Here is a 13,672-nt window from a genome sequence, read left to right on the forward strand (position 1 = left end):
TTCATGCGGTGATTTTGATGAGGTTTTGGAGGGTGGGGTTCAGAGCTGATGGCCAGGAAAGAATTCTTGAAGACGTCTTTGGTGCAAAAAGGTGATTTTATTAAAGCACGGGGACAGGACCCATGGGCAGAAAGAGCTGCACTGGGGTTATGAAGAGTGACTGGTTATATACTATGGAGCTGAGGGATAAAGGCAAAAGAGAGACCTCCTGGAGGACTTTGATATGCTAAAAAGGACTCCTAGGATACCTGAGGCCTTGCTATGGTTAAGCCAAGGTTGTTTTTCTTTTAGTGAGGCATTAACATTAGGGCAGTAGGGGGTTCCCGGAGAAATGTTATACTCTGTATTTACCTCAAGTATTTGCCAATGGGCTTCAGGTTATAGGGACATTTAATTTTACCTGCCATTTCCTTCTTGCCTTTGTTTCTCACATCACTATGCAGGGGAGGTGTTGTTGGGGCTCCAGGAAACTGAGTCTATAGGTTTCTGGAGATTAGGCTATTGATAAGATCGCCTTTTTCTTGTAATTTACTAAGATATTTGTAAACTACAAATAGTTTAGAGACTATTGTAGTCTCTATTGTAGAGACTACAAATAGATAGAGACTCATGTCTTGCAGGACGTGATCTCTATCAGTTAACCATTTGTTTTCCTTCCTTTCCTTTGTTCTTGGGCAGCAAGGAGTGCCTGAGGAATATTACACACGTCCCACCTGGGGGCCGGAGGGGTGTGTGTGCAGTATGTTAGCTTGTACTTTGCCCTCAGCTTGCCTCATGGTCCCTCATCAATGCAGATAATACAAAATGTATCTAATGTACCCAGTTATCTAGCTAAGAATATTTCCACATAGAACATTGAAAGTGCTACCTTGCTTCATCTTACTGCCTATCATGCAAATAGTGAGGGATGAGTGAAAAAAGAAACAGTTCATCTTTAGGCATAATTTAGAGGAAACATAAGCAATTAAGGGTTTGGTGGATTTGAAACAGACTTTTCATTCCTGGCCTCTCCACATGCAGAAGATTGTCAAAGTAAGAAAGTTCATCAGGCCAGACATAAAATCTAGAGAACTGTCAGAAAATCTAAAGATAAAACAAATTGTGTGCTTTAAGAATCCTTTCTTGAGGTAAAGAAGATGTGTTTCCTATTTTCAAAAAATTTGGATTCTGTTGTGGATTCTAAAACGGCAAGTAAAGAAATACATAAAATTTAGTGTGATAACAGCCCTGATATAAGTAAGCATGGGGTGCTATGAGAGCCTGTAATAGGGATGCTTCAGACAAACAGGAAGTAGGGTGACATTAGAATAAGGCTTTCCAAGAAAGGGCATATCTAAACTAAGCAGTGAAGAATAAATAGGAGTTAGGGAAGGTGGGTGTGGGAAAGGAGATGTTTTCAAGTGGAGAGAGTTGGGTGATATTATAGGAAACCCTCAGAAAATCTCCTAAAGGAGGCCTGAAACCCTTGACATGTCTTGTAGTGGTTTTCCCCTTTTATAGGAATAAATGTGATCAACCAGCTCTAAAGAGTCTCTCTTTTTAAAAAAGGTTTTTGTTATGGAATTTAAAAAATATGTGCAAAGGAAGAGAGAATTGTATAATGAACCCTCATGTGCTAATTACTCAGTTTAAAAATAATCAAACTCATGGCCAATCTGGTTTCATTTGTGATTACCCCCTCCTGCATTGCATTATTTTAAAGCAAGTCCCAGGCGTATATAATTTCATCTATAAATGCTTTATCTCTAAAGCATAAAGACTCTTTTTGATTAATAGTCACAATACCTTGATCACACACACAAACCAACACTAATTCCGTAATATTGATGCTTCCCTTTGAACAAACGAGGCCAGTGTTGCTGGGTTCTTCTGGGAAGTAGATCACTTAAACCACTCTAATGCAGAAAGAGAATTATTCAGTACCTGAGGTCTGTGGTTAAAAATTTCTTTTTTTGTGGGGGGGTGGTGCCTGGATGGTTCATTTGGTTAAGGCTCTGACTCTTGATTTCGGCTCAGGTCATGATCTCATGGTTGGTGGGATCGAGCCCTGCGTCAGGCTCTGTGCTGACAGCGTGGAGCCTACTTGGAATTCTCTCTCTTCCTCTCTGTCTGTCCCTCTCCTGCTCATGTGTGCTCTCTGTCAAAGTAAATAAATAAACATTTTAAAAATTCATATTTTTTTGGAGGAGACAAGGATATGAGAAATTATGCTAGCTTCCTCTTTATAGGTATTTAGGGGTAGTGAGTGCAGAAAAACATCTGTCCTCGATGATCGAAAAAGTTATGAAAATATAAGAAATGGTTGCTGTAGGCACTTAATTTTGTTTCTATGTATATTTTCTTTAGGACAGTTGTCCAGTTATACCTAGGGAGGTCTAGCTGCTGATTTCAGGCAGTCCTTCTGTGGTCTACCCTTAGTGCTAATTGATTTCATCCTAGACTGGCTTAGGTTCTGAGCTGGTGTGGGTGGATGAAGCTCTCTTACCTTTACACAAAGGGACAAAATTCAGTGCAATAACAGAAATAAGGAGAAAGGATAAACAGAACCAGACCCAGTACCACTGTACCTTGGGACTTGTGTTTGAGTGTGAATTTATAATCATATGCCATCTGGCCTTAGAGTAGTAACTGCAGGGGTGGACACTCCAATTGGCTGATCTCAGCATACATGTGCAAAGACTTAAGAGACTTGAGATCATGACATGCTCTGAGATCTGCGAGGATTATTTCCCAGTACAGGGTTGATAAGGCAGGTACTGGGGAAGTTAGTGAGCACCAAATTGTAAGTAAAGAAATGAGGAATTATTGGAGCATTTTAAGTGATAGATTTCTGCGATCAGATTTGTGTCAGAGTGGGACATATAGGCGGGGACAGAAGCCAGTAGGATAACATTTTATCAAAATAAGCAAGAGATGATCAGTGCATGACTGAATGTAGTACCATTGAGAACTATGAGTGTGGACAGTGTGGAAAGATGTTTACAGACAAGTCCACAGAACTGGGAGGCCAGTGTGATGGGCAGTTGAGAGGAAGGAGTTAGGGATGGCTCCCACGTTTGTAGCCTGTCTTAGAGGATTATGGTGTGGAGATTTCCAATCCACAGTGCAGTGTTTCCTGGCTGATGCATAAATTCTGCTGGATTACTAGTTAGTGACCGTTGCTATTCTAAACCCCATTCAGTATTATAACAGTAGCATTTCTGAAGTCAAGGCTATGGCCAGAGAGTTAATTGGAGGATCAGGCAGTTCATATTGGAGCTAAATGTTTTATTCATCCGATGTGTCCTCTGCTAAGCATAGAAAACAATTCCCAAGTTCCCATGTTCACATGAACTTCTTCATATTCCTTAATGTTTTATTTTTAGTTACTCTTACACTAAAATAAGGTTCTATTTTGTCTTTCCATCCTGGGGTCTAGTTGATCATATACTACAATCTTATAGGTTATAAGGAAAAACAGAAACACTTTGACTTAAAGCCTATTGTATACTAAACTTCAAATTAATATTTCCATAAATTAGATAGGACCTCTGTACTAGGTTTCTCCTATATCTTGATATTGATTATTAAAATCTTTAAATTGAGCTTCATCTCTCTTCCAGAAAATAAGTATAGCTCTTGGACCGTTTTCCTTCTAAAACAGAAGATGCAGCAGAATATTTAATAATAGATTGTTCTGAGGTCCAGCATCGCAGCAGGCTTTATCAAGCTGGCTCTCTACTTTCTCTGTGAGGATTGGCATTCATTTTATATAGTGACAAAAGGATGTGGGGACAGGATCTTTTGAAGAATCATTTACACCAGCATTATGGGCTGGAGGAGTTTCTTACCACCTGTTTTCTCCACAAGCTGTTTCATTCCTATGAAATACATATTCCTACATCAGATTTCAAAAGTTAGTCACCTAGCATAGCTGGAGAGAGGTAACACAATGGCAACATTTATTATCTAGAAGATAGGCACATTTTCCCCTCATATCTCTCACGTCTAATCTTTTTTTCTATTTTTCAAGTTATGCATACAGCAGCAAAGTGCATCACCTACCTGGGGTAAATCCACTGACTGGATTTCAAACATCCAAAGACCAAGAAAGAATTTTTGGTGATCTTTCTAGTAATAGACACAAAAATTTAATAATATTTTAATTTATTATCTTGTACCCAGAAGTTAGTTTCACTGGTGATTTACTACCGTCCATAACCTACTGGGGTCTGGCACTGATGGTTGATTTACTGTTCTATCAGTTACTTAATTAGAATGAATTATTCATAGTTTTTCCTGATGAACGACCTAATTATTATGCTAATCATAATAATCTAAGTCTTCAGTGTTTTCTAAAGCATCCTGCCTAATGGGGTTATTAAATATGTGTATAATTATAGTCTTATAAAATTCAGAAACATGCTTTGACAGACATTTTTATTTATATTTAGACTTTCAGAAACATCAAATGTAAGATATCTTTTGCCCTGAACTCAATTAATTTCTTAAATGTCATTTTCTTTCCTTAATATAAAACTGTGAATGAGTGTGACAAATAAAACTGTAAACAACTTCATTATGAATACTAAGAAATAGAACAGAATTTTATACCCAGTCAAGTCCTGCTTTTGAGGACTTTGGCTTTGACAAGAAAATTGTCCTTTATGATATTGGGATTGTATTGGAGGCAAAGGAGTGAACTGACCTGATATTTATTATTAAATGGTCAACTTTTAATTGTTCACAGGAGAGGCAACTGTATTGTGGGTCAATTAGCTATTAACTGTTCATACTTGGGACATTTCCCTCCTACTTCTGTATTTGTTTACAACATCTCAGGCCCAAATTATTACATTTGCATGTGCTTGTCTTACTTCAGGGCAAAGTTAATATTTGAAGATATTAGGATGTTCTGTTGCTTTCAGTAATAATAACTACATCAAAACCCAACTCCTCAGGGCATCTAATGCTTGAACATCTGACATAGAAGGCAATAATAAGATCTTTAGCTGTTAGATCTCAAACCAAGCATTTGACAGCCGATGGCTGGGTCTATTTAGCCAAATATAAATTAGAATTAAAACACACATTATGCTCAATTTTTTTTGTAGTCCAGTTGTTAAAGGATTCTTTTTTGAGACTTGGCAACAATAACTGATGGCTTTTGTGAAACATTAAGATTATTCAAAGAAATAAGATTGGCTCCTTTTTGGTCATAACTTCATTTTGTCTTTGAGAACAGAGATGGACATAATGAAAAGGAACACTTTCCATTATTTAATAGTTTATACTCCTTGTAAGGTTTTTTCCCCTTATTTTTAACTCCCTTATTTTCTCTATCATTTTTAAACCATCAATTTACATTTGAAGATCTGGAGATCAGTGACTGTGTCCTCCAGGACTTCCAAGTAGAAGACACTTGAGGAACTTCTGGTCTCACTTGTAATCCTCCTCTTCACCTTAGTTGTTCTAGGGATCTCTGGTACAGCTGTGATACGAAGCCAACTAGTGTGCTTTGGTCTGAGCAAAAGTCCTCATGCCCATCTCTCTGGAGCTGCTATGACTGGACACAGTGTTGGACAGGCCAGCCCTGCTCATTCCCTTTACACCGTGATGATGATTCTCGGGTTGCATGACAGTGGGTGTCTTTTCAGATGTTAGAAGTAAAACCAACATTACATGGTTTCTATTCTTCTTGTTTTAAATAATTTTTGAAGTTACATGGGACACAAATCAAGGGAAATTAAATGTATTCCTACTTCTGGCTGAGCCAGCTTCAGCTTAACCTCTGGCCCTGACCACCTTTTTCCTTTGGGATTTGTCTTAGTCTGTTCAGGCTGCTATAGCAAAAACACCACAGACTGAGTGGCTTATAAACAACAGAATTTATTTCTCACAGTTATAGAGGTTGGGAGTCTGATGTTAGGTTGCCAACATGGATGGGTGAGGGCAGATTTCTCATTGCATCCTTACATGGCACAAAGGACAAGCAAGCCCTCCAGACCCTTTTTGATAAATGTACCAATCCTACTGATGAGGGCTCTGCCCTGGTGACCTAATCACCTCCCAAAGATCTCATCTCCTCGTACCATCACCTATTGGGTTAGAATTTCAACATATGCATTTTGGAGGGACACAACATTCAGACTATATCAGGGTCCCTACAGAAAGGACACTACAGAGCTGAAAAGCATTATAAGGATGGTTTTCAACTGCCTTGTGTTCTTTCCTCTCTAGAGGGGACTTGATCTCAGCTCTGGTTGCTTGGACGGTGGTGGGTATGATATAGCTCTGAGATACCTCTTATTCAAACTCTCTTTAAAGTCCAGCTCCTTTACTTTGCTGGAGTAGGAGGAAGGAGAGGATAAGAGATAATTATCTCTTGCCTTAGCTGGTCGGTAACAATGCCCTTCTTTTGCTGCTTTTCCAAGCAACAGTAACTTACAGTCATTTCCTTCTCTATGGCAGGTAATCAAATACTGACTCCTCCTAGGACACATGTATGAGTCTTTGGAAAGGTTTCAAGGGATGACAACACTGCATTTTTCATTGTGAGGTCCAGCTCTGTCTCTTTTCCTTCCACCTCCTCCCAGCTCTGGCCAAAACAAGCCATGTTTCAGCTTCTTATTGGGGAGATTCTGTCATGGGTGAACTGAGCCTTACATGGGGGCCTGTCTAGATGGTCCACGTCCACCTGCCTTCTCTGTTGGTCACATGACCTATGGGAAACTCTGGCATCATTGTTGGGGATGTGGTAAACAACTCTGTACATCTGTCTCTTCAGGGACCTTGCGAGACCTTCTTTTGGAAATGATGCTCAAGTATGGAACTGCTGAGTCATGTGGTTCATATTTTGACTAGAGCCATGTTGCTCTTCAGAAAGGCTGTGCTAGTTTATGTTTTCACCAGCATGGACAAAATTCCTAACTACCATTATTCCTATGAATGGTTGACATTATTCAGCTTTCTAATTTTTGCTATTCTGTAGTAACTTACTTTATATGCATCGCTGTAATTATCAGTCACTTTGACCTGTCATCTATTTGTCAGTGTCTTGGGTTTCTTCTATATATTGGATATTCATATTTCTTGCTCATTTGTCTGTTTGGGTTGCTGTCTTTCATTATACACTTCTAAGATTTTCTTGTATATTGTAAACATTAATCTCTTGTTGCTTTTGTACTTTGCGAATATCTTCTTCCATTCTGTCAACTATATGTTAACTTTATCCTTAGTTTCTTATTGACCAGAAAATCTTTATTCTGATATAGACAACTTAATCATTTATTTCTTTGTGCTTTTGAAGTTCTGTTTAAACAATCTTTCTCCTTCGCCGGGTCTGTAGCTATTGAATATTTTATTCTACCAACTTTCTAGTTTTATCCTTCACCTTTAGATATTTATTCCTGTTGTTGTCTACTTTGATATGTAAGGTTAAGTAGGGATTCACTTTTCTCAAACCATTTTACTAAATAATTCATAGTTTTCCCATGAATTTGTGATACTAGCTTTCATTTATATAAGAGTGGCGCATATACATGTTTTGTCCCTGAGCTATTATGTTCCATTGATCAACATGATTGTTCTTGTGGCAATATCTTAATTTTCTTTAAAAAAATGCTTACTTGTTTTAAGAGAGAGAGAGCACGTGAACAGGGGACAGGCAGAGAGAGACGAGAGAGAGAATCCCAAGCAGGCTCCATGCTGCCAGTGCAGAGCCCTACACGGGGCCCAATTCTGTGAACCGTGAGATCATGACCTGAGCTGAGACCAAGAGTTGGATCCCCAACTCTTAATTTTTAAATATCTTAATTTTTAAATTATGATTTAAAAGAATCAATATCTGACAACTTGCCCCTCTTTTCTCCCCCATTTTTTATAAGGTTGGCTTCCTGACAGCTTGCCCCTCTTTTCTCCCCCATTTTTTATAAGGTTGGCTTCCTTCTATTGAAAAATAGAATAAATTCATTTAATTCTTAAAAAATCCAACTGGAACTATAATTGATTTACATCAGATTAATAGAATAATTAGGAAGAATAAATATCTTTGTAATGTTAAGCCATCTTATCTAAAAAAATAAAATGTCCATTTAATTTATATATCAACTTATATGACCTTGATTGGAGTTTTTGTTTTCTCTATAGTTATTGTGTGTTCCTGGTTAATTTCTAGATATTTTATAGTTTTTGTTTTCCTTTTCTTTCTTTTTTGCTACTGTTATATTTTCTAATTGGTTATGGCTGAGGTAAGTTAGCACTGTTGATTTTTTAAGTTATCTCCAGTTAAATTTCTGAACATTATTTTTAGTTGCTTTTTTGGTGATAATTCTATGGTTTTATTGGATGATAGTATTATGGACTAACAGTGACATTTTTTTCTCTTTCTCCTAAATATTTTTCTTTTCTTTTAGTATTGGTAAGACTTGTAGAATTGTATCAGTCAGTTGTGGTGTGAAAATATTGTGTTCTATTTTAAAGGGTATGCTCTCTGTTTTTCTCCACTAAGGGTAGTGTTTGCTATAAGGTTTGGATATACAGTGTTCACCACTGTGAGGAAGTTCCCTTCTAGTTTTAGTTTGTTCAGATTGTTGAAAAAAATAGATATGTCCTGAACTTTATTAAAGTCTCTTTGCATCATTTGAGTGATTGATATGATTTTCTCTACTTTGCTAATGACATAATGGTATTGGTGGGTTTCATGAAATATAACTATTTTTGCATTTCTGGGATTAACCTCACTTGAGGTGAATGTGAACTTTTTTCTTTTTTTTATGAATTGTTGGATTTAGTTAGCTAGCTGTATGACCTTGGGTAAGCCACATAACCTTCTATGCCTAAATTATTTATCAGTAAAATGGATCATAGTCGAAGAGCTGTCTTTGAATTACATATGTTCAGAATTTAGATGAGTGCCTGATACATAATAAAACCTATGTAAAAGTAATATAAGTATAATATAATTGTGAATTGTTTCTGGATACTATTCAACCTACAAGTACCAGAAAATTTCACCCTCTTTCTGTATCTCCTGAAACAGCATATCCTGTGTCTCCCCTCCCACTGTTATTGATTGCTTAGAGTGTTTTCATTAGGGATCTTAGCGTATTAAACCATCTGAGGCCTTCAGTGCCGAAGAGCACTTTTTACTGTGCTCTCATCTTTGACTTATAATTTGCTTGGATATAAAATTCTAAGAGGAAAGTTCTTTTCCTTTATTACTTTCAAAATACGGTTGTGTTGAATTTTTGCATTCAGTGTGTGGTTGAGAAGTCAGATGCCATTCTGATTCTTTTTCTTTTGTAAGGGAGCCGTTCTTGCCTTTGTACATTTTTATTATTTTCCCTTACTATGTCTTTGATATCCTTCATTTTAATAATAATGCACTTAGGTGTTTGTCCTTATTTCTTCTGTTTAATAACCTATGAGTTTATGCCCCTTTTCAGTCTGCAGGCTTTTCTTTCTTTAATTCTGGCAATTTTATCCTTTTTGTTTGTTCAAATTTTACTTCTATGCATGTTTTCTCTATTTATAGGAACTCTATTGTCTACCTGTTACCATCATATATATATATATATGGCACACACATATATATACATACATATATATGTAAATTTTTATTATCCTTTTTGCTGCCTCTGAGAGTGTTCTTTTTTTTTTTTTTTTTTTTTTTTTTTACAACTCATTAACTCATTCTTCAACTTACTGATCTTGGTAATTAACTTACTTATTGTGTTCTTTATTTTAGCTGTACTTTTCATATCTAATATTTCTATTTGTTTTCTCATCATAATTTCTCATTACTGCTCCATATTACTAATATCTTCTCTATCTTCTTATGCTTATTTTGAATTTTTTGCCCATATTTCCAATAATTCTGCTTTTAATAACTTATGTGGTTGAGCTTATTTTTATTTTTAGCAGTGGTTGCAGTGTTCAAGTCTCTGTTTTTGCTTGATTGACTCAAGGAATCACATTTCCTTGCATCTAATAACGTGTATGGGACATGCCAGAGACTAGGCCCTCATCATCTGGATAAGCTTAAGGAGAGGGGAGGATATGATCTCCGGGTACCAAAAACTACTACTCGTATCTCTCCCATTTACTACTACTCTACCACACAACTCAAGAATTTTACCTTTAAATTAATAAATAAAATTAATTAATTAATTAAGAGACATTATCCCGAGTGAGATAAGTCAGACTGATAAAGACAAATGCTATGTCCTATCACTGTACAATCTAAAAAAGCCAAACAGTAAGATGATGGTTGCCAGGGGATGGGGGGAGATAGGGTAGAGGACAGATGATGTTTAAGGGTACAGACTTGCAACAGGTAGTAAATAAATCCCAGAGATCTAATGCACAGTAAAATGAATATAGAAGACAATATTGTATTATAACCATCAAATGTGCTAACAGATTAAATTCTGATTACTTCGACCACTAAAAAAAAATGATAATTATGTTATGTGATTGAGGTGCGAATTATAGCTATAATAGCAATCTTTACAATAGGTATCAAATTAACATGTACACCTTAAATTTATACAGGGTTGCATGTCAGGTGTGTTTCAATAAAAAACATATGTTAGATGTAAAAATTTTTAAAAATTAATAAAGGGATGCAGCTTTGGAAGAGCACAGTATCTTTAGGTTGAAAGCTACCAGTTTAGGGGATTGAGGGAAAAGGGTTGGAGAAGTTGGTTTCCCATTTTGGCCAAGTAGCTCATACATTTTCATCTAGTGTTCACCCTCACAGAGATTTTGCAGTGCGTTTACCAGGATGACTTAAACTCATGTTGCTAATTTCTGTCGTGAAAGGCCAGACGATGATCATCGCAAACTATTGTGGAGATAGAAAAGAGCTGACCTAGAAGTTTCTCTCCTCGTACTGCTGGTTTTGATTCTCACTGACCACAGGCTGCAGTCAGTCATCAACCCCCACAACTACTCCACTTAGAAAAAGCTTCGGTTCCCCAGAGTTTTCATGAGTGTATGTGTTTTCTGTGTCCTGTAAACTATAGTGCCCTCTTGCTTCTGTACTCCTCTAGGGTTGGGTCGAGGAACCCACGAATCCCTACTATTTTGCCATCTGTTCTGAAACTAGAAGACCGTGATTGTACTTTCATTTTGGTAATGTGTTGGTTTGACTTAGTAGTCCTGACATGCCCTGGGAGCATTTAGACTCAGAGAGGAACTTTCTGTATTTGGCACATTCTCAATGCTGTGACAAAGGACACAGTCAAAGCTGATTGCTCTGCTGGGCTTTGACTGGGGGCCTTGTTATTAACTAGGCTCAAATGAAATTTTAAAAGAAAAGGATATTTTTCACATTGACATTTGAGAAATTGTGCTACAGGAAGCGGTATATACTTGTCCTTTCCCTTGACAGAGAACACAAAGTGCTATGGATTGTTCAGGGTTCCCTCAGCACATTTCAGCAAAAGAAAAGCGGACATTTTAAATTTATTGCTAATCCTAGAGAAGAGCTTACTAAATTTTTCACTCAAATGTATCCACTAAGCTACCATTAATTGTAATATTTGTTACATAACTAGAATCTAAAGTAATCAGTCATTAAATTAAAATATCCTTCTGAATTTCTCTCATTCTATTATACTTGGTTTACAACTGATAGATATGTATAAGATATTGATCATCATGGCCACTAGCAGTTATCAGTGGAACCAGTACATTATTTCAGAGGGTATTAGACCTTGAGTTGTGGTGTATATGGAAGTGTAAAGCATGAGGAGGTATAATATGGTTATATTTCAGTCTGGCCTAATCTTTCCCAAATATAGATATTGGAGGTTTTTCTTTTATTCATCACCATTCTTTTTGATGATAAGGACCCCATTTCCTATTTTTGGTGCTTTGTGATTCTCTTGGGTCGTTGCAAAGGAGAATGTGTCCACCTGAGACAGTCAATTAGGTTTAGCAAAGTCTTAGCTGTAGAGAGACATCACTTCTGCCTAGGTATTCCGTGGGTGACATGCCTGCAATAGTTAAATGGCTACTCTCTGTGAACACTCTCACCAGATGATGAGGAAAACAGCTAACATGGCTCCTCAGCAAAGATGACATTAAACTGTTCTCTTAAACTTACTCATTTAATGGCACAACAAATGTTTATTGAGCATCCACTGTGTGCCGGGAGCTTTTCTAGACTTAAGAAGATACTACAGTGAACAAATTAAATCAAGTTTTCCTCTCATTATTAACAATACAAAAAATGAACAAAGTATGATGTAGCAGTACATTGTGCAAACATACTAACTGAGGGAGATGATAGAGTGATTGGGGAACTACTTTAGCTTGGGTGGGGAAGGAAAGCCTTATTGTAAAATTACATCTGAGCTGATGCCAGAATGATATGCAAAGATTTGAAGACACAGAATCCCAAGTGGAAGGAAGGGTGAGTGCAAAGTCCGAGAGGCATGTGTTTTCACATAGAGAACTAGGATCAGTGTGGATTGAACTAGGTGATGGAGGGAGAGAGTGGCATGAAATAAGATTGGAGAGGTAGGTAGGAGTCAGTTCATTCAGGGTTTATGGACCCTGGTGAAAGAACTTGGGTAATGGGAAGCATATTCAATCCAATAGCAATCCTGTCATCTATACCTTTAACATACATTAAAAATATGACTGCTTTTTATCATCATACCAACACTTCCACTTTTAATCAGGGGAATAACTGGATCAAGTGAAATAAAGAAAAGGAAACTTTAAACACTCTGTGCAGAATGGATTGTGGAGAACCAAGTGTAGAACTAGGGATATCAGTTAGGAGGTTATTTTATAGCCCAGGTGGGAGATAATATTGGCTTTGATTAAGTCAACAGTGATGGAGGCAGTAAAAAATGGACACATTGGTGTATATTTTGAAGGAGTGGTTGACAGGACTGCTGTTGGATTGGATATGGCAAATGAGTAAAGGAAAGGAATAGAAGACAGTGTCTAGGTTTTGAAATTAACATCTAGGTGAATGGTGGAGCAGTTTATTGAGGTGGGAAAGACTGGAGGAAGGACAGGTTTGGAGTGGAGAGTGCAAGAGTTATGTTCTGAGATACATATTAAACATTCTAACAGTGTTGTCAAGAAAGATGTTGGGTAAATAAGCCTAGGGTCAATTGAGTTGAGAGCATATATATGGTTTTTAAAGCCATCTGAATAAATTATATAACCTGGGAGAGACCATAGATAGATTGGAGAAAACAGCCCAGGGACCAAACCTTGGGGAACTCCAATATTTAGAAACTGAGCAGAAGAGATTCTTGCAGAAGAAACTGAGAAGGAGCCTCCAGAGAGGTAAGAGAAACCAGAAGAATGCTATGATTCAGACCCTAAGAGAGGGAAATGCTTTAAGAATAAGAGAATGGTCAAGCTGAAGTTGGAAAGGTGGATAAGACCCAGGCCTCGATTAGAAGTTGGGCTGTTATTCTAGGTGCAGTGAGGAGACTATTGAAAGGGGTTAGGATGGTGGTAGGGTCTTAATAGGATCATATTCACATCTTACTCTGGTTGCTGTGTGGAGAAAAGGATGAGGGAGTGGGGGACAAAAGTGAAGGAGGTGAGAGACCACATAGGAGACCCCTAAAACAGTAGAGCCCGAAGGGTCATGAGTTAGATCAGGTGCTGGCAGTGGAGACTGAGAGAATTGGACACTTTCAGGACATATTTAAGAGCA

The 13,672-nt window shown here is 37.4% G+C and overlaps 1 protein-coding gene across 2 annotated transcripts in view; it reads left to right on the forward strand.

Annotated features, from left to right (window-relative positions):
• The window catches only part of GRXCR1 (glutaredoxin and cysteine rich domain containing 1), a 308,046-nt gene that overhangs the window by 102,552 nt on the left and 191,822 nt on the right, over nucleotides 1-13,672 (forward strand). The gene's annotated exons all lie outside the window — the stretch shown is intronic.

Source organism: Panthera onca, chromosome B1 (genome assembly GCF_046562875.1).
Source record: "Panthera onca isolate mPanOnc1 chromosome B1, mPanOnc1 haplotype 2, whole genome shotgun sequence".
NCBI lineage: Eukaryota > Metazoa > Chordata > Mammalia > Carnivora > Felidae > Panthera > Panthera onca.